The 19563-nt window shown below is 37.1% G+C and overlaps 1 long non-coding RNA gene across 1 annotated transcript in view; it reads right to left on the bottom strand.

The window, feature by feature from the left end:
- The window catches only part of LOC135270199 (uncharacterized), a 351270-nt gene that overhangs the window by 88397 nt on the left and 243310 nt on the right, over positions 1 to 19563 (bottom strand). The window contains exon 2 of the long non-coding RNA XR_010338406.1: positions 18687 to 18724. This is a non-coding gene — a long non-coding RNA (uncharacterized LOC135270199). The remainder of the gene's footprint in view (positions 1 to 18686; positions 18725 to 19563) is intronic.

The following is a 19563-nucleotide window of genomic DNA, read 5'->3' as shown; positions in this document are numbered from 1 at the left end:
TATCATGAAGACTTGCTTACCATCAGTTAAAGAGAAAAACTTCAGGTATACTCTACAGATCTTTTGCATTATATACCAGTGCCAACTGAAATTCAATTACTCTAGTAGAGCTTTACAACCCAAACACGAGCATCTCTAAAATAAAGCAGTGAAAGGATATTTTTCCTGTGGACAGAGTATTGATCAATATATTTTATTGTTTATTTTATCTAGACTTACAGACAGCAGAAACATGGATATACTGATTTCTGGACATTTTAAGAATCTTAAAATATGTTACTTTCCTTAATTGTATTTTCCCTTCTGCAGTGATATTGTCATAATAATAATATATAACAACATACAACAGAGCAACCAACAAACTTAACACCTGAGAAAAGATAGATGCCTCTAAGAAGAAACAAACATGAGCACTTGATTACCTAGGGTATAGCACAGAGCAAGATATGATCACCTTGAAAGTGGATGAAAAGAATTTAGCTGAGACATTTATCAAATTACTGAAGACCAAGCGTGAGCACTAGTGAAAATCAATTGTGGTTAGAGAAATGAAGAACAACAAAACTCTAACCCCGGGACAGGAAAAAGTTTACTGAGAAAGCTTCACCCCAAACTCAGGGACACTAAGATTAAGGCTGAGCCATAACAACAGAATTTTCCACTGTCAGAGCAAACTAAATATGGCCTGGGAAGGACTTCATACTTCTATATTTGAGTCCTTATGGATGAACGACAACCTAGCTTAATAGGCTGACAAGACTGAAAACCTAATTTAGGAGTATGCACCTGTAATAATAGCTAAGTCTTGGCCAATCCCAGTAGAACAGAAACTTTGAGAATAACCTTATACCAACCCATCCCCCACAGAGAGGATGCCTGGAGGAATTTGAGGAATGTGGTGCACTGAGAGCAACCACAGTAACTACCAAACTCAAACTCAACTCAGGAATGGGGGATTCAACCTCTCACTGTGCTACTTCTGATTCCTTTCTGCATTTCTGTCTTCCCTTTGGAATCATCTCCTCCTCCTCAAAGACCATATGTTAGTATTTAAGTGTAGATCTGTTTCCAATATTTTCTATAACATTTATTTATTTTTATCTGAAAACAGCTTTATTTATTCTGAATTTTCAAAACACTATCCTGCAGGACATCAAATTCTGCTCTTAGAGTTACTTTATTTTAGGAGTTTAGAAATGCCTTTTTATTTTCTTCCAGCTTTCACCATTTCTGTTGACTAATAAGCTATAATTCTTATGGTTACTCCTTTGATAGTAAGATAACTTTTCCTCTGGCTGCTTTAAGACTTCATCATTGTCTTTGTTTTCCACAGCTTTATGCCTGACTGAGGTTTATAGAGCTTCTTTAGTTTTTGAGTTAAAAGGATTTTTTATTATTTTTGCATAATTCTCTTTCTTCATTTTTCAAATGTTATTTTCACTTCATTCTCTCCTTTCCTCTGGTACTTTAAGGTCATGTAGACTAGGTCTTCTCACTATATGCTAAGTGCCACTAATACTCTTTTGTGTATTTTATTTTTTCTCTGTTTCAGAAAAATTTTTTTCTCTGTTATTAATCTGTGTTACAGGTCACCAATCTTCTCTTTGGTTTTGTCAAATATGGTATTACAAGAATCTTTACTATCTTAATTTTAGTTATGGTATATTTTACTCTCAAATTTTGATTTGATTCTTATTTAAAATATTTATTGATTGGGCACCATGGCTCACTCCTGTAATCACAACAGTTGGGAAGCCAAGGCAGGCAGATTACCAGAGCCCAGGAATTCCACGTCAGCCTGTGCAACATGGTGAAACCTCATTTCTACAAAACATAAAAATTAGCCAGGTGTGGTTGTGCATGCCTGTAGTCCCAGCTACTCAGGAGCCCTGGAGGTGGAGGTTGTAATGTCCCAAGATTATGCCACTGCACTCCAGCCTGGGTGATAGAAAGAGACCCTATCTCAAAAAGGAAAATAAAAAAAGATTTCTATTCACTTGTGACATCCTCCATCTTGCCATCTACTTTCTTTTATATATATATATATATAATATATAAATAATATATATAATATATAAATAAAATATATATATATAATATATATTATGTATAAAAATATATATATTTTATTGCACTTTAGGCTCTGGGGTACATGTGAAGAACATGCAGGATTGTTGCATAGGTATATACATGGCAATATGGTTTGCTGCCTCCATCCCCTGTCACCTACATCTGGCATTTCTCCCCATGTTATCCCTCCCCAACTCCCTACCCCTGCTGTCCCTCCCCTAGTCCCCCCGAACAGACCCCAGTGTGTGATGCTCCCCTCCCTGTGTCCATGTTTTCTCATTGTTAAACACCTGCCTATGAGTGAGAACATGTGGTGCTTGATTTTCTGTTCTTGCATCAGTTTGCTGAGAATGATGGTTTCCAGATTCATCCATGTCCCTACAAAGGACACGAACTCATCATTTTTTCTGGCTGCATAGTATTCCATGGTATATATGTGCCACATTTTCCTTGTCCAGTCTATCATTGATGGGCAATCTGCTTTCTCAAACATATTAACCATAACTATTTTTTAAGGGGACTGTTTCTTTTACCTATTTTTTTCTATTAGTATCTTTTTGTGTCTTTTAGTTAGCTTTGTAATTCTTAATGCACTTATTTTAAACAAAGTAGTTCTAGAAGTTCTAGATGTATCTTCATGTCTGAAAATCAAAGAATAAGTCACCTTAATCCAACAGAGTATAAAATATTTCAAAGTTGAGTTTCTTTTTCTTTTTTTGGAAGTTCCAATTTATCTCTGGTTTACTTTTACTCCCATGATGTACTCTTTCAGGGAACCCAACTAAAAGCTTGGGTTATTTATCAGGGTTCTTCTTTTTAGTCAATAAAACTCCAATATTTAGGTTTATGGCCCTGTAAGACTGCTAAAAACTACAATTATCTCCTTAACTACTTAATTATCCCCCTTTTACCTGACTTCTTCAAATTTAAGTCCATGTTGCTTATGATTGGCAAATATTATGGGGATGAGAGAAGTTTGGGATGTCAACCTCACTTTTCTGGGCTTACTTTTTGTCCTGTATCTTGATTCATCAAGTGTGAGCCACTTAGGCAGCCTTGAGCTTCATTTAAAAAAAACTTCACAAACTCATGAGACTGTCAAAAAGCTGTTTTGAAGCTTTTAGCTTCTTAGTAGCAACTTACTACTCAGCATCTCAATCTCTTGAGTCATGATTCTTAGATATCAGTGGATGTCTCAGAAAAAGACAGGGTAATATGTCCCATTCACTTAGCACAATGATTTTCCTTTCTCTGAGATGTAACCCCTCTATCCAGATGCCTTCATAGTTCTCTGATGCCTTAAAACAATATATCTTAACTGCTCTATCCATCTTTTTCAGTTATTTTTGATGGATTCATCTCCTAGCTAGAAGCAGAAATTAAGGCTAATTTTGATGGGAAGTTATTGAGAGAAGAGAGAGAGAGTTGGAGCTTAAGAATTATGTAGCATAGAGATAGTGAGAAATACTGCAGAGTGTGAATCAGTATTGAAAAAGTTTCAGAGGCAAAACTAAGTCTGTAGCGGTAGAGTGTATGTGTTAGAGACAAGATTTGGCAGGCAGTCAGTAATTGATTGAACACCAGCTACTGGGCTACATGCCAATAGAATATAAAGACACAGTGCCTTGCTTCTGGGACTTGTATCATTGGAGAGGAGATAATAGATGTTACCAAACAACTATAAAGCAAGGTTTCATAGATATATGCCTTATACTTTTTAATATATACTTTTTATTCTAAGGGAATTCAGATAAGGGAGAAACCAAGAATGCCATTTTAGATGGGATAAGAAAAAAATGCTGTTTTTACCAGGCAACAAGGAGGGAACACAGAGCATATAGGATAAAATAAGGAGAGGGGACAAGAAGTCTGGCTGGCATAGTGTTTGAGTGGTTCTCAAACTTCAGCATGAGTTATGCTCACAAACAGGACTTAAAGTGAAGACTTCTGGGCTCCATCTCCAGGGCTTCTGATGCAATGGGTCTGGACTAGGGCCAGATAATTTGCATTCCCAAGTTCCCAGGTATGCTGACACAGCTGATGCTGCTGGTCTGACAGCCACATTTTGAGAATCACAAGTATAGACAGAATGACCATTAAAAGAATAGTTTTTTTAAAAAGTGTAAATAATATCTGAGAGAAAGGCAAATTGCATTTTTTTAAAAGTACTTGCTTCAAAGAATTATAATGTGCTTAATTTGGCTAAAGCACAGGGCACGGGAATATAGTTCTGCATGTAAGATCATAAGTAATTTGTGACAAGAAAAAAGAAAAAAATTGTAATTTTCTAAGAAATGTGATGGTCGTGCAACTAGTAAGAAGTATAATTACTTTATAAACCATTTTTCCTGAGCCAGCATCTCATTATTTTTGTAACTTTGTAAATAGCGCAGTTTCTCTATCCAGTATTTCTTCTGAAATCCGGGCTGATTAGTTTAAGACCTGGTAGTAGCACTCCACGGTAATTGAACATATTAATAATTATAAGGAACAGAATCACTATACAGCATTTTTGCTTTAATTATAAGCCATGTGACTGTGACAATCCACATTACTGGGACAGAATTTAGTTGAACTATCCCTACGAAACAAACTTCCTTCAATATTTCAGAAACATCAACTATACTTAGATACAGCAAAGTACTTATATTTATATGTTTACAGAAAATGAAAAGGAAATATTGCTTTTGTGTTAAAATTAACAATAAAGGAAAAAAATAATCAGCATACTTCTCTGTACAATTAAAAGTTTATTTTAAATACTGAATACAAATTTGATTACGGAAAAAGTGGCCAACTTCCTATTCCTCCATCTTTGCTTGAAAAAGTCTAAGTGTCTTCAATAATTATGAAACTATTTTCTTTAAGTAAAATGCATGTGATTGTTTTAGGAAAGCATGGCATCTTTAAAGAAAGCACAGATACTCTAGCAAGTCTCCCTGCTTGTCCTTCCAGGCTAGCCTAAGAGCTGATGATGGGTTAACTTGCAGCATTTCTGAAAATTCTTATATAAAAATCACAGTGGAAATTGCCAGAACTCAGTACATTAGTACATTAACAATTTGCAAAAGGCAATGAATCTAGGGATAGAAAAGATAAAAACCTGGGGAAATGTCATTTGTGATAACATCAATAATGATATTCATTCTATTCAGGTATAGATGAGATTCAGTGAGCCAAGTCTCTCAGCTCTTCAAAATGATTCTAAAATGTTCATCCCCCTCAACCTGGGTCTGATCTGCTAGCAGTGAAGGAAAGGCAAATTAGATTTTTAAGCTTTAAGAGCCAGGTCAGCAAATCCCTTATTGGTTCTTGGCTGTTTTAAATAATTGAATGTGTGATTTTATTAAGCAGACACTGAAAACACAGGAAGTAAAACAGTCCCTGGAATGAAGGACCATTCTGATTTAACCAAAACAGAACGCTCTGCTTTTTGTAGTAAAACATCAAATTGTTTGTGGTTACACAGAAATAATTCAGAGAGTCCTAGAATTTACTACCTCCTTCAACATTGTATTAAAGCACATTGTGTCCTATCAGAATGTTCTAGTCTTTGATGACCAAGCAAACACAGTCAGGCCTCCTGGGGTGGATGGGGAACTATTCCCTCTGGATCACAGCTCATGAAGCTGTCTGGTAACATTCCTGTTATCATTTTCCCACAGGGAAAAACAATCAATCTATAAAATAAAGTTTCCTCTCGCTTTCTCTAGCCTAACCAGATGTGTTAGGGAGTTGAAATGTATGTTTATTAATTTCCACATGTGTTGAGTTGTCTTGTTTTACCTTCTGAATATAAAAAGCACATTCAAATAAAAAATACTTTTTCTCTGCCACAAACATTGTCTTCCTAGTGTGGAGTCCTTGATGAATGTTTTCTATGCATGATAATTCTTTAATATGCAAAGATTCTATACTTTTTCTGTCAATTCTAGATATGGCAAACTAGTTCTTTAAAGGTCTAGACCGTAAATATTTTGAATTTGTAGCTATAGTATCTCCATCATAACTATTCAACTCTGCCATCATAGCAGCATTGAAATCAGAATCAGATAGACCTGAATTTGGCATCCAGTTCTCCCATGACATGACTTAAGCTGTTATTTACCGTCTATGACCCATAATTCATCTGTAAAATGGAAGCAAGATCTTTCTCATAGGCTTGTGGAGGAGCTCATTATTAAGTCTCTAGTTTGCGCCAGGGACAATACCACAGAATTTCACCAAGCACCTCATCCTCACAGTAGTGATGTGTCGAGGTAGGATTAGATTCTTGGAGAATTATGGTAATAGGTTCAGTGAGACTAGTTCTGGGTCGCACCACTAATACAGAGCTGGGGTTCTCAATCAACATTTCTGAGACTCGACAGTCCTTTGTTCCTTTTCATCTGTGTCATCTGGTTCTCACTATACTGCCTATTAGGAATGAGAGGGCATATTAAACAAAAAAAGTGACTAGCTCTTTTGGGGCCTGTGTTAGATACTAAATAAACATTGGTTTTCTTTCCCTCCCTAGAGAGGCTACCAAAACTTGTTAATGGGAGCACTAGAAAGACAGCCTGATAAATCTTCCTGAGGAGAGAGAGAGGGGAAGAAACCTATCAGACAATATCAACAGCAACTGAGTAGAAAAATCAGTAGTTGCCTTGCTCTCACACAAGAGCAGTTTCTAATAGGCAGCAAAATAGGGCTTGAGACTGAAGCCCAGCTGCAGCCACAGAATCTCCACAAATATGTATCTGCTAGATTTTAAATTCCAGATCCCGTATCAGGTGTGTAACATTCTTATCACTTTCAGCAGTGGTTCTACTTATCCCTGGAGAACATGGCCGCCCATATATTATCCCCTTGTTTTTGCCTTTAAAAAGAAGACTTCTGATTGATTTGACATTTCCAATCTAAGAAGCATGCTGTGGGGCTTCAGAGAACATAGCTACAGTTATAAAAGCTAAGTGACCATTTTTTAAGGACTATTACAAAGATACTGTACTAGTCATGGTGACTAGGCTTTGTTGTGCTAACAAAATAGGCCTGAAATCTCAGTGATGTAATAAAATGAAGACTTGCTTCTTGTGCTTGTAAAGTCGTCTAGCAGCAAGTTGAGTGACTATGGGGAAGCTGTGTGTGGCAGTGACTCAGTATCCAGGCAGTTTCCATACAGACTCTTAGATGCTTTGGTCCAGAAGTGATATGCGTTACTCAGATTTACAGCCCTTGTCCAGAGTCACTTGACCACTCCTCATTACAAAGAAGATCAAAAACAATGTGGAGTGAGCGGGCTGAGGAAATTCAGTCAGCCATTAACGTTTCTGCCAGAGACAAGCTTGCTAACAATCAAAGCAATGGAAGTAAACCTTTTTCTGAATACAAAGCCATTCAGTGTTCTTCACATTGTCTTTAAATTCCAATAGGCAACCCTGTCTCTACTAAAAATACAAAAATTGCTGGGTGTGCTGGTGTGTGCCTGTAATCCCAGCTACTTGGGAGGCTGAGGCAGGAAAATTGCTTGAGCCCGGGAGGCAGAGGTTGCAGTGAGCCAAGATCACACCACTGCACTCCAGCCTGGCAACAGAGCGAGACTCTCTCTCTATATATGTATATATATATATATATATAAAAATTCCAATAGGGGACCCAGTGTATGATGAAATGCTTTTGAGTAACTCATTATGGCAAACATGAATCACCTTAAGCATGGCTGAATTTGTCCTAACTCTTGTTTTTTTCCCCAATTACTTAATTCCTGAGAGGTGGCATGTTTGTGCCTTTCCATGAGGCAGAAAAAAGACCAATGGTTATCACTGGGAGATAGGCTTTGCCTTTATGTCTGTGGAGAAAGTCTACTTTGAGCCTAATTCATGTTTTGATTGATCAGTGGAGAAATAGCAAACCTAAGCTCTGGAGTTAGAGCTTAGGTTCTGAGCCCATTGTTTTTTTGTTTGTTTTGTTTTGTTTTTTCCTGGGAAAAAGGCAAGAGGGCTTGACTGGACCACCAGATTCATCAAAGACAGGGCGAAAGGAAGAGAGTTTGTCTCCCACTCTTATCTGGCATAAAGTTAGGTAGATCATTCTCAGGATCTTATCTGAAGGACAGTGTTAGAGAAAAACATCCAAAGTACCTTCTAGGCAAGAGAACCAGAAGAGAGTTGAGCAGTTAGGAGGAGCTCAAGGTTTGAATGGGGGAATCTGGACAAATTTCTCTGGTGGGCTAACATTTACATTTTTTGTTTCTTGCTTTTCTTCTAACTGTATAGAGTAAGACCATTTAAAGGGACCAAAATGGATGAATATATACTGGGCACTATGAACTAAAAGATCTTTGGCTAAAGAAGAGATGAAGAGTCATTCAACTCCTCCAAGTGAGTTAAGGAGCTCTGAGAAGGCAAAGCCAGCCCCTGAGGGTGGGCAGATTAAGAACAATGTGCCTTGTCCTGATACATCATTGTGGTATAGTTAACAAAAACTGAGTATCTAACCTAAGATTTTACCCTCATCAGAATACCTCCAAACCCCTCCCTGGAAACACAGCATAAATTTCTCTAGAAAATTATAAAGCAGAAAAACAAGGTATCTTTTGTGAAGTAAAAAATGATTATGGAAGAAAAACACAATTAATTGTCAGAGAAATAATTGTGTCATTTAGGGGAATGGTAGTGATAAGGACGGTAGCAGCAATACTCAAGGTATAGCCATTCTTCTGGAATGAGTCCCACCACTCTGAAGCTGGCATCAGAGGTGGTGACGGTGGTGGCATTGCAGAGAAGTAAGAAAGCTGAGGGAGGGATTCAGGAGAAGCATTGCTGTTGGAATTAGACACCCAAGATCTAAACTAAATGGGATTAGTAATGATAAATGATAAAGGGTTGACTTCTCCTATCAACACTACACCTGGAAATATAGAAAAGCAGGAACCCAGTGGTATGGTTGAATGCTCTAGAGCTACTAACAATAAAATGAGCTGCCACAAAAAAACAGTGAGATTCTTCTTATGGGGACATTTAGGAAAGGGTGGGATGCTGACTTACCCACGTTATTGTAGAAAACATTCTGCTTTGACTGAGAAATTGTGCAAGATGCCTAAGGTCACTGCAGACATCCATGGAATTGTAAAGTCTGTTTCCCATGGGGTATAGTTTTGTCAGATGTGACTATGTATTTGTATATGTGCTTGTCCTTCTATTATCCAATGCTCTGTCAACCCATGGTTGTTTTGAGAATCAAAGGGATAACATGCAGGAGGATGAACAGGAATAGATTAACACAAGATGCTCACACTGCCTAGCATGGGTAATCGCAGCTTTCTCCCTGTTTTTGTTCCTGTCATTAGGCGCAGCCATTCTATTAAATAGCTGCTCCCAATATACAATGGCAGTGTTTATTTTAATGTCTGTCTGAACCTGGATATTGATTGGGAGCAAGGTTGGAGATTAGTTGATGAAGCTACATTTTTTTTTTTCCCCCACACTGGAAACCGCAACAGAGAAAAACAAAGCTTGCGAATCCTAGTGCATCTCTTGACAGGCAAGCCTCTAAACTCTCTCCGAAGCCTGCCCCTCTTCAGCTCTGAAGATAACATGATTTTCTTCCCAACCCCAGCTAGGCGTCGCATCCACTACCACCCTGGAACAGCAGCAAGCTAGATGTTATAACTTCCCTTCAGGCTGGTGCTGACCACAGAGTGGTTCTCCCTCTTCTCAGTTCTAAAGCTCAAGCCTGCTCTGCAGCTTCCATTGGAATAGCTTACGTTTCCCTTCCAGGCCTTCCATGATGAGACCCTGCTCATTTGGATGCAGTGCAGCCTACTTCCTGCCAAAATGATTTTTCTTCCATTCTTGATCGATAAATCATAGGCCTGTTTGGCCTTTTCCCAGCAATGAGAGATGCAAGGCTTGAGGTCAAAAGGAAAGGTCAAAATAGACTCTGCCTCTGCCTAGCATTTATCTCCCATATACCCTTTACCTCCTCCACTATGCCCAGGCTTTTTCCTACTCCAAGGCCAGAGTTTACATCAAAGGGAAGAAAGACTGGAGGAGAGAAAAAGAGGAAAGAATGGGAAGGAGGAATGAAAAGAGGGAAGGATGAGAGGAGGAGAGAATGGGAGCAAAGAGGGAAGCAATATGTTGAATGGCTTGAATAAATGCAGAAAGGAAGACAAAAGAATTATCTTTTTATTCTGGAAATGGGGTTATATACTCTTAATCTTCCCACTGGCTTGAAGCAGAAGCCACAGCCTAAGCCCTTTCCTAATTCCCTTCACAAGTCCTCCAGCTCCCCCTGCTTGGATCCAGCATCCCCAGCAAAGCCCCAACTGTAGGTTCATCCCTAGGTTCACAGGTTCCCAAACATGGAGACAATAGTTGACCAACTGCTGGCTTGATTGACAAAGAACGAGCTATTAGCTATTGTCTGCTCCCTATAATCTGGGCTCTATTTCAAGTGAGCCACAAGTGTTCTTGCCTCTAGTTGTCCTCACCTCCTGTAAATCTTACTATTAGCTTCATTTGTGATGAAGAAACTGAGGTTAAATAACTTGCCTCAGGTCATACGGCAAGAAAGATGTCACAATTCCGTCCAGAATGGTCTGCAGCTGGGACTCATGCTCCCCACGACCCTGTCCCCCTACCCACCCATCCATACAACACTGCCTTCCATGAAGGAAAAGAGGCAGGTCAAATGCTTATCCCAGACTCTAATTCTCCTAAGTTACTGTATCCTCCAATGAGAAAAACTAGGACTTGCTCAAAATGAGATTTGGGAAATGCAGCTCCCTCTGGAGCAAAGTATAGCAGGAGCTTGGATAAATCATAGAACTGGAAAAAAATGTATCCAAGCTATTTAATTTACAAATGAAAACCCTAAGACCCTCAAACCTGAGAGAACTCCTGAGATAACTTTGCTGAGTGTAGCTAAAACCAGAGCTGTTAAATTAAAGAACCTTAGAAGACATCTGATATTCCACCAAGTCTAAGCTACTAATTTGTGTCTGCCTCTATTTTACAGATGTGTGCACTAAGAAACTTCAGTAACTGGTCTATCTTTGAATTACAGTATCTACTTTTTTGCAAAATGTGGAAAGAGTTAGTGGCAGCTCTCCTGGCCAATTTTAGAGAGGTATTAGGGTCTACTACAGAATAGATGGTGATCAGAATATTGATCAGGCCAAGTGAGGAGGGCTGCATATATGGTGCCTGGATATAATGAGCAATCAATAAAGAGATGTTAAATGCATATGAATGAAATTTTTTAAATAGAAGGAGAAATAACTGAAGTTTTTATGAAGTTCAAAATATGCCATCTTAAAACCTTCCCTGATGGTAAGAGATTGCTATAAGACAAGTTCTGGAAGCTTCCATGTTAAACTCTTGCTAAATAGAGAAGAACAGTTTTGATGTTGGACAAAAGTATGAGTGGGCTCCAAGCCTTTTATTTGATTTGCAGTTTCATCAGCCTTCACTGGTATGGCAAATCAAAACGGGAGACAGACTTTACTTAACCTAGTGACCTTTAGACAAGGCCCCCAGAGCCTGGTGCCGAAGGTTGCCATCTGAACAGAGTCTCATCAGAGATGCCCTCAGGGTTTATAAATTGCTCTGCTTGCTTTTATTTATCCCAAATCACCTTGTACTGTTAGCTATCATTTTATTTATGTCTCCACAAATGAATACTTTTAAGAAATGCTACCTCACAGTATAATAGAATGGTGAGCTAGAAGCTTGGGCTCTAGAGAAAGACAGCTTCTATTAAAATTGTGTCTCTATCACTTAATAACTATAAGTAATATCACATTATTTAATCTCTCCTAACTCTGTTCAGAGCTCATCTATAAAATAGATGGGGGTAATACTGTTCACTAACTTAACGGGCTCTTAGAGCAGAGAATGAAATATTCAAGTGTTTTGCAGAGATCTCACATCTAACCTTCAAGAAGTTGCCCATACACTCCAGACCTGACCCAAACAACTTCTCTCCTGACTACTAGTGGACAATAGTATAATGACTTCATCTCCCTTCCTCACTTTACTTTTACAAAGTAAACTTCTCTGGCTGACCATTAAGTTATTTAATCCCCAGGCACTAACTATCAAGTTGAAGTCTGAATTAAGACTGTTGCCCAGCTTTAAAAGACAATTTCAGGCTAGAGTGAAGACAAATTACTTGGGAAAAGAGGTTTGATTCAATTTCTGCATATATTCACTGTCCCTGTGGTCAATGAACAAGGTCTTATTTAAAATTCAATTTGGAGAATTATAGTGCTTCTGAATGAGAGGAGAAACATAAATGAAATGGGCCACAAAGTGGCATTCGTCTATTTCATATGGGGTAGACACAGCTTGGCAAGTCTCTCTTGAGAGGTCTCTGCAGAAATAATCCTGGAAGAAGAGTGAAAATAGGAAAAGAAGAAAGGCACGGTTTCTCTACATATTCTGACCAATTCTAGGGAGCCCTCTCTGGCCGCTTCCAGAAAGGAGAGGAAGAAGGTATGATTGGAGGGAGGGAGAAGTCAGAGAAGCTCTGTGTTCCCTTTTTCTTAGCCAGACAGGAACCAAAATGATGCAGTTATTCTCAGGGATTCTGCATTAGACTGCTCACCTAAAGTTGCCTTGGGTCACAGAGATTTCTCCTTTCTCTGTATTCATAAGAATTTAATATCTAACTGTAGGGCCTTGTATTTGAAGCTGCTCCTAAAACTCAGCCCTGACATTTAATCCCTCTCACGAGGGTCAATTAAAAAAAGACTACTAATGTTATTTGTTCCCTTTCATGCTACAAAAGGCAACTCACCTACACTGTGGAGTAGTAATGAGAGAACTCACTTCTCTCAGAAGCTATGAAGGAAGAAAATATGTTCAGAAAATGGAATTCAGACAGAAAAAGGGGAGCAAACTTTTAGGCATCTACTCTGCAGCTGGTTTTCCATATATCATCTCACATAACACTCACCACAGCTCCCTGCACGAACTTATTACATTCATTTTAAAGATGGAGAATTGAGTTTCAAGCAAGTTAAATAGCTTGCCCAAGTACACATAGCTGCTGAGTGGTAAAGTCAGGTTAGGATTTGTAACCTGGCAAAAAGTCCTAATTCAAAGTCCAGTGCTACTGTTAGTACCTGGGGATAAAATACTTAACAGTCAACTAATACCCTAGAGGAAGAGTTTGTTTTGCCAAAATGCAACTTGGACAAGAAGGTGAAATTATTAGATCATTATTCACATGTGGTCTTTGTTCTTGACAAATCATTCTCTTTCCTAAGCAGAAGCAACTGTCAGATTGACCAAGAAAGAATTTCTTCTTCGCAAGGTTTTTAGTTTGGTGCTAAATGATTACCACTGGTGGAAAAGTTTTCCTTTCTTCATATACGCAAACAGATGCACAAAAAATACATATATATATATATACATCAAAAAGTTTAGGAAGGGTAATCAAAAGAAATTTTATATACTCATCTTCATCACTATCATCTTCATTGTCATTATCACAGAATTAAGCTTAACTAAATAGGTAAGTAATTTTCTTACCAAATTAGGAGAGATGAGATAGCAAACATGTCCTTAGAAGCAAGTAGATAAAATAGATCTGTGCATGAATTTGGGAATGGAAAAAAACAAACTAGCTGTAGGAAACAACAGCTCCCAGAAGACACTGAGAAGTGACAGCAAAACAACAACAGACACAAAAGAAGATTTAAAAGAGGGAATGAGAAAATATGAAGGCTCTCAAGATGAATAGAACAATTTGCCAACATGTATGTCATTTTTCTCATAAATTAACTTCCTTGATGGGCTTAATTGTTTGAACAAATGAGACAGGGCTATTTTCAGAACAATTATTTATTCTAATCACCGATTCCCTTACAGTGAAAGGAATGCCAGAGAAACCAGGCTTTTCCAAGCTTCATCATTTTAGTTAAATATTTACAAGTTCCAACTGACACTAAAAGTAGTTGATGCTTCTTGGGCTGAAAGATTTGAGCTTAGGGCAATAGAGAGTTTAGGTAGCTGCAGGTGGGTGTCTCAGAGAAGAAAGCCATCGCTCTGTACATTGCCTGTTGGCAAAGAGCTGACTCCTTCTCAAATTTGTTTTATCCATCACCAAGCCCAGAGCAAAATCAAACCTGCTCTGAGGAACTGATCAGTTTATCTTTGATTTGTATTAAAATTTTACATTACTTCTTCTAAAATTCTTAACTTAGTACACCATACTGTAATAAAATGAGAAGGATAAAAAAGAAAATATAATTTTCTATCTATCATTTATTCATTCTTTCATTAAGTCCATATGAGCATAAATCAATTTAATTTCTGTAGGACTAAGAACTTGGCTATAGCAGAAGGTTTAGTTTCAACTCCTGACTGTATCACTGGCAAGTGAATGACTTTAGGTAGGCTACCTACTCTCTCCAAACCTCAGCTTTTTTTTTTTTCTGTAAAATGGGGACAGTACTAGTTTCTATCTCATAAGGGTGTTATGATAATTAAATAAGATAAATAATTAAAACACTTCAAATTATGGCTGTCACATAATAAGACTCAAAAATATCAGTTATTGTTATATTACTTATTATGAGTTACAGATGAAGTGATGTACATTAAGCATAGCAATTCTTCCGATTATGTTTGTCTTTGTGTGGGTTCCTTCAAAAGCAGACTGAGACAAGGATTTGAGTGCAAGAAATTTGTGTGGGAAGTGCAGAGATAACCTTCAAGGACACTAGAAAGTTATATGAGGAGGGAAGGCAGTAAATACAAGCTGGGTTAAATCAGCAACCATGCTGGGTAGCTGAAGCTATTCTGTAGGGAATCCCTGGGAAATGATGGTGTATCACTTAAAGATGAAGAGAGTTAACATATTTATATACTCACTGGCTTCAGTAATTGGTTGAGGGCACTAATTACCCAGCATTTCTAGCCTACTGTCCATGGCAGAGTCACTTTCTGGAAAAAGCCCTTAGGCAAAGAGATTGATATATTAGAAGTTGGATAATGTCCAAAGCTCTAAATAGACATCTGAAATTAATAATCACTCATGGCATCAAAGACAATAGCTTTCAGGATACAGCTCTGGACTAGGGTAGGTGACTTTCTTAAGTAACCCTAAAATTTAAGTGGTCTTGGAAATGACCATACCACCAGTTGGTTTCCAGCCAAGCTGTCACTTTGCAGATTTGACCCAAAGAAGAATTATATCACTTTTTTTCAAAAGCATTGAGAAGTAGTATTTCTATATTAGTGCTAATTAAATGCTATTATAATACAAAATAAATAAAAAATTTGGGGTATAGAATTTATGTATTTAAATCTTAGCTGTCATGTAACTAATTTATGACTTTTTTTTTCTTTTTTGAAAAGGAGTTTTGCTCTTTTTGCCCAGGCTGGAGTGAAATGGGGCAGTCTCGGCTCACTGCAACCTCTGCCTCCCTGGTACAAGCGATTCTCCTGACTCAGCCTCCCGAATACCTGGGATTACAGGTGGCTGCCACCATGCCCAGCTAATTTTTTTTGTAGTTTTAGTAGAGACAGGGTCTCACCATGTTGGTCGGGCTGGTCTCGAATTCCTGACTCAGGTGATCTGACCCCCTCAGCCTCCCAAAGTGATAGACTACAGGCATAAGCTACCACACCCAGCCTAATTTATGACTTTTTAGTGAAGTTATACAATCTCTTTGAGCCCCTCTTCTTACTTTATTACTGGAAATAATATTTACCATTCATGATTTTTATATTGAAGTCATTTGAAGACATCAAAATGCTTTACAGTAAGGTATTATTACAATTGTCAGGTCTAGGTAACTGAAGCTGATCCCTTTAAAAAACTAACAACTTTTGTGGGCCATTTTTGATAGAAATGTTTCTATCTTCATGAAAACACAAATCTCTGATAAACCGTATTTGATAAACGTTATTGAATTATTTTTTTCAGAGCTGTAACATTAACAGCAATGCTCTCCAGGCTAATGTGATTTGTCACACTATTTGCTTTTATTCTTTCTTTTCCCTCATGGCCCCTTCTTATTGCCATTAGTTTCTATGGCAACTAAATAACTAAGCTCATTAAAACAGTAACCCAAGTTAACACCTAATACTAACCAAATAAACTCCAGCTAGCTTAAGGGTAGGCACCAACTTAAATAAGCTTTGTGATTGCTATTTTTCTTGCTGCTCAGAGGAGCTTTTCACTTAATTTCAGGTCTTTTGCTTTTTTGCTTTTTTTTTTTTTTTTTTGCTGTATTTAAATAGTTGAAATTGCCAAAACAATCTGATCATTTTATAAAAAGTACTGCTCTGCTGTACACTGACTGTGGCATTAAGGAAGACGGGGCCGAAAGGGAATGCCTAAACATTCATCTATAGATAACTTATTCATTTATTCATTCACTCAATATTTAATTAATTCATTTATCCATTCAACAAATAATGCCCACCTCCAATGCAAACTGCAAATATCATAAATATAATAAGGAATAAGACATTTACCTAATCATAAAGGAAAACTTAGTCTAGAAATGTAAATAAACTTGTACAAATGATTAGAATTTTATTATACTCTACATGAATCATTATGTTTTACCCAAATTTATAAGTGTTGTAAGACAGTTACAGATAAAGTGATTTGGAGTTGAGCCTTCAAAGAGAGGAGAAAAATTATTTTAGTTTTGGAGATCAAGAATGATTCAAGAAAAGAGCTGAAATAATAATGGAGCCTTTGAGCTTGAGTAGAATTTGGATTCAGAGAAGGCAGAGGGAAAGCTCATTACAGGCTTAGAATGAACGAAGACATAGGAGCCTTTCCTAAGGGAATATAGAACAAAGAATAATAAGTGATCTGTTTGATTTGAGATAGATATAAAGGAAATCACAGGAAAAATTTTTTTCTAAAGTAAGTGTGGCCTGAGAGTAGAAGGCATTGAAAGCCTGACTAATAGGTTTGAACAATGGGAAACACTGAATGATTGTGAACGGGTATTGGATAAGGTTATGGCTATGTTTGGAGTGCTCTCATGTTAGGTAAAGCATGAACGGGCTGGAGTAGCAGATACCAGTAACTAAGTGTTACGAATAAGAGAAAAAAGAAATAAGAGTTATGGCCTTCTGAGGAGAAGAAACATAAATGGTGTCTCCTGAGGAAAAGGCAGAGGAAGAAAGAGGAACAGTCTTAGGACCTTGACAAAAGCAGAGGGCCAAGCTGTATCACTCAGCTCCAAAAATCATTTCTAGGTCATCCATCATGAACTCATTCTGCTTTCCACTTGCCTGTCATCAAAACATTTATCTCAAAGTAATTGCTCCTTAGTCATCTCTCTCCCTAAAGAACAAGTGCATGAATCATAATTTCTATTTTACAGCAAGAAATAAGGAGGCATGAGAAGTTCTGAAATTTGCTTATCATTCAAAGTTCAGGTAGGAGCTAATAACCCAGGACATTAATGAAGAAAAACAGGTCCAAGCAGAAGAGAGAAAGTAGCTTATTCAAGTTCTAATAATGTATATGATAAATACTAAACACCCAATAAATGTAAATTAGTGAATGAATTAATGAGGGAGTGAATAAATAAATCAAAGAAGGCCATAAATCCTTGAATCACTTGACAAGCTATTGAAACAAGCTCTAGATGTGACAGCAAGTTTGCCTCAATCTTTTATGTTCATATTTTTCAGCAATTTTATATGAATAACAATCTTCAACCTTTTCAAGTTGAGTCAAACTTTATTCAACCAAGTCAAAATTATCTGTGTTATGATGAAATTTAACATGCACTTGAACAACAGTAATGAGCCAATCAATGTACTAGACTCCATGCAAATAAAGACATATAGAAGGATCTTGACCTCAAGAAGCTTACAATCTGGAGAGAAAAGTTATTATATAATAATTATAAACTGTGTTAAGAGTTAAAGTAGACTTTTTAAAGTTTGCAATATGAGCTCTATAAATTATCAAAATTGAAGTCTATTTTATTCATTCTTTAATTTCTAACTTTTTTAAAAAAATCAGAGGATTGGCAATAATAATGTTTTACTATTGCACAATGTTCTTGTAAAAGATTTTCTGAGTTAAAAACTTTACCTCAAGTGAGATGCTATTATTAAGACATGTAAGACATTATTGCCTCAACATTGCAAAGAAGCTAGTAGCTAAGCTTTTCAGATGTAGAAATTGATAAAAGCAGTATCCATTAACCAAAATCTCAAAAAGTTCTCTCCAATTACAGAGTTTGAATGATTAGCTTTCTAAGGAGAAAATTCTGTCACTAGAATTTAAATTTGCCCCAAAACTTTTTAGGCAATTTTCCCTGTAAATGATAGATAACCAGCCCCTTTAAATATATCAGACCATATAAGAAAAAAATTCAACCACTGAAAATCAAATTACTTAAAATGGTAGATAATACTGCAGTAAGCAGTTGCTCCTTTTTGCCTTGACTCAGGCAACAACACTTGAATTCTGATTATATTCAGGGCAAAGAGATATATTTTTCATACCAACCTTCAACTGTATTCCTATTGTGGCCTGACAGGGAAAACTTCTTTGGGTTCACATACAAAAGCTCATCATGAAGAAATAAAATGCTTTTTAAATAAGATTGCTTTGGACAGAAAATGAAATTCATATCTTACCTCTGATGAAGGCTGAACACAGCTTGAGTCCAGGACACCTGCAAGAGACAGAGGGAGGTGGATTTGGTTCATGGAATGCTTTCAGTAATACTTCACTTTGTATGCAAGTCTCAAACTAGGTTCTTCGCAAGGTAAGCTAGAAAACTGGATTGCATATTGCATGGATTTATAATTCATGGTATTAAAATAGAACAGTGAAGTAAAAATTAAACAGAAAAAGCAATTTCTTGTTTTTTTTGCAGAACTACACACACCACAAGCACCTTAAATATTGCATCTGTGCCCAATTATTATCCTGGAATGAATGAATCCATGGAATTTGAAACCAGGAGAAATCTTGAAAATCATTCTCGTCATTATGCCCGTCCTGATACCTTGTCATTTTTATTTTTTAGATGAAGAAATTGACAATAGAAAAGTGAAGTTGCTGTCCTAAGAAATGGAATAGATGAAAATACAGTGTATTGAGCTTCTGCCATGTGCTAGACACATTATCCATGGGTGTTACGTGTCACAGATTAACCTCATAAGGCCAGTTCCCCAAAGTCAAGTGGCTATTTCAATTTTTGCTCATCTTTTGCATTATTTTGTAGCATAGGGCCTCACACTTAACAGTTGCTCAATAAATATGTATGGCACAACTTAATAACTGTTTTATTAAAAACAAAGCCACAGAAGAAGCCAATGGAAGAATGTGACTTAAGATTCAGTTTTTCTGACACTAAATCCCTGTCCTTATTGTGTCACAAACTCACTCACAAGTTTTCTGAGTGTTTGCTACCAAAGACTAGTCTTTGAAAGCAATGAGCCCCTTTTAAATTTACTCCCAGGTAAATATGCACAAAAAAGGTACCAGTCTTATTTCAAGTTAAAACTT

Source organism: Aotus nancymaae, unplaced genomic scaffold, assembly GCF_030222135.1.
Source record: "Aotus nancymaae isolate 86718 unplaced genomic scaffold, 86718_ANA_hifiasm-v0.15.2.pri h1tg000059l, whole genome shotgun sequence".
In the NCBI taxonomy this organism is placed as follows: Eukaryota; Metazoa; Chordata; class Mammalia; order Primates; family Aotidae; genus Aotus; species Aotus nancymaae.
The sequence above is the reverse complement of the archived record's forward strand: the minus strand, read 5'-3'. Positions and strand labels throughout refer to the sequence as shown.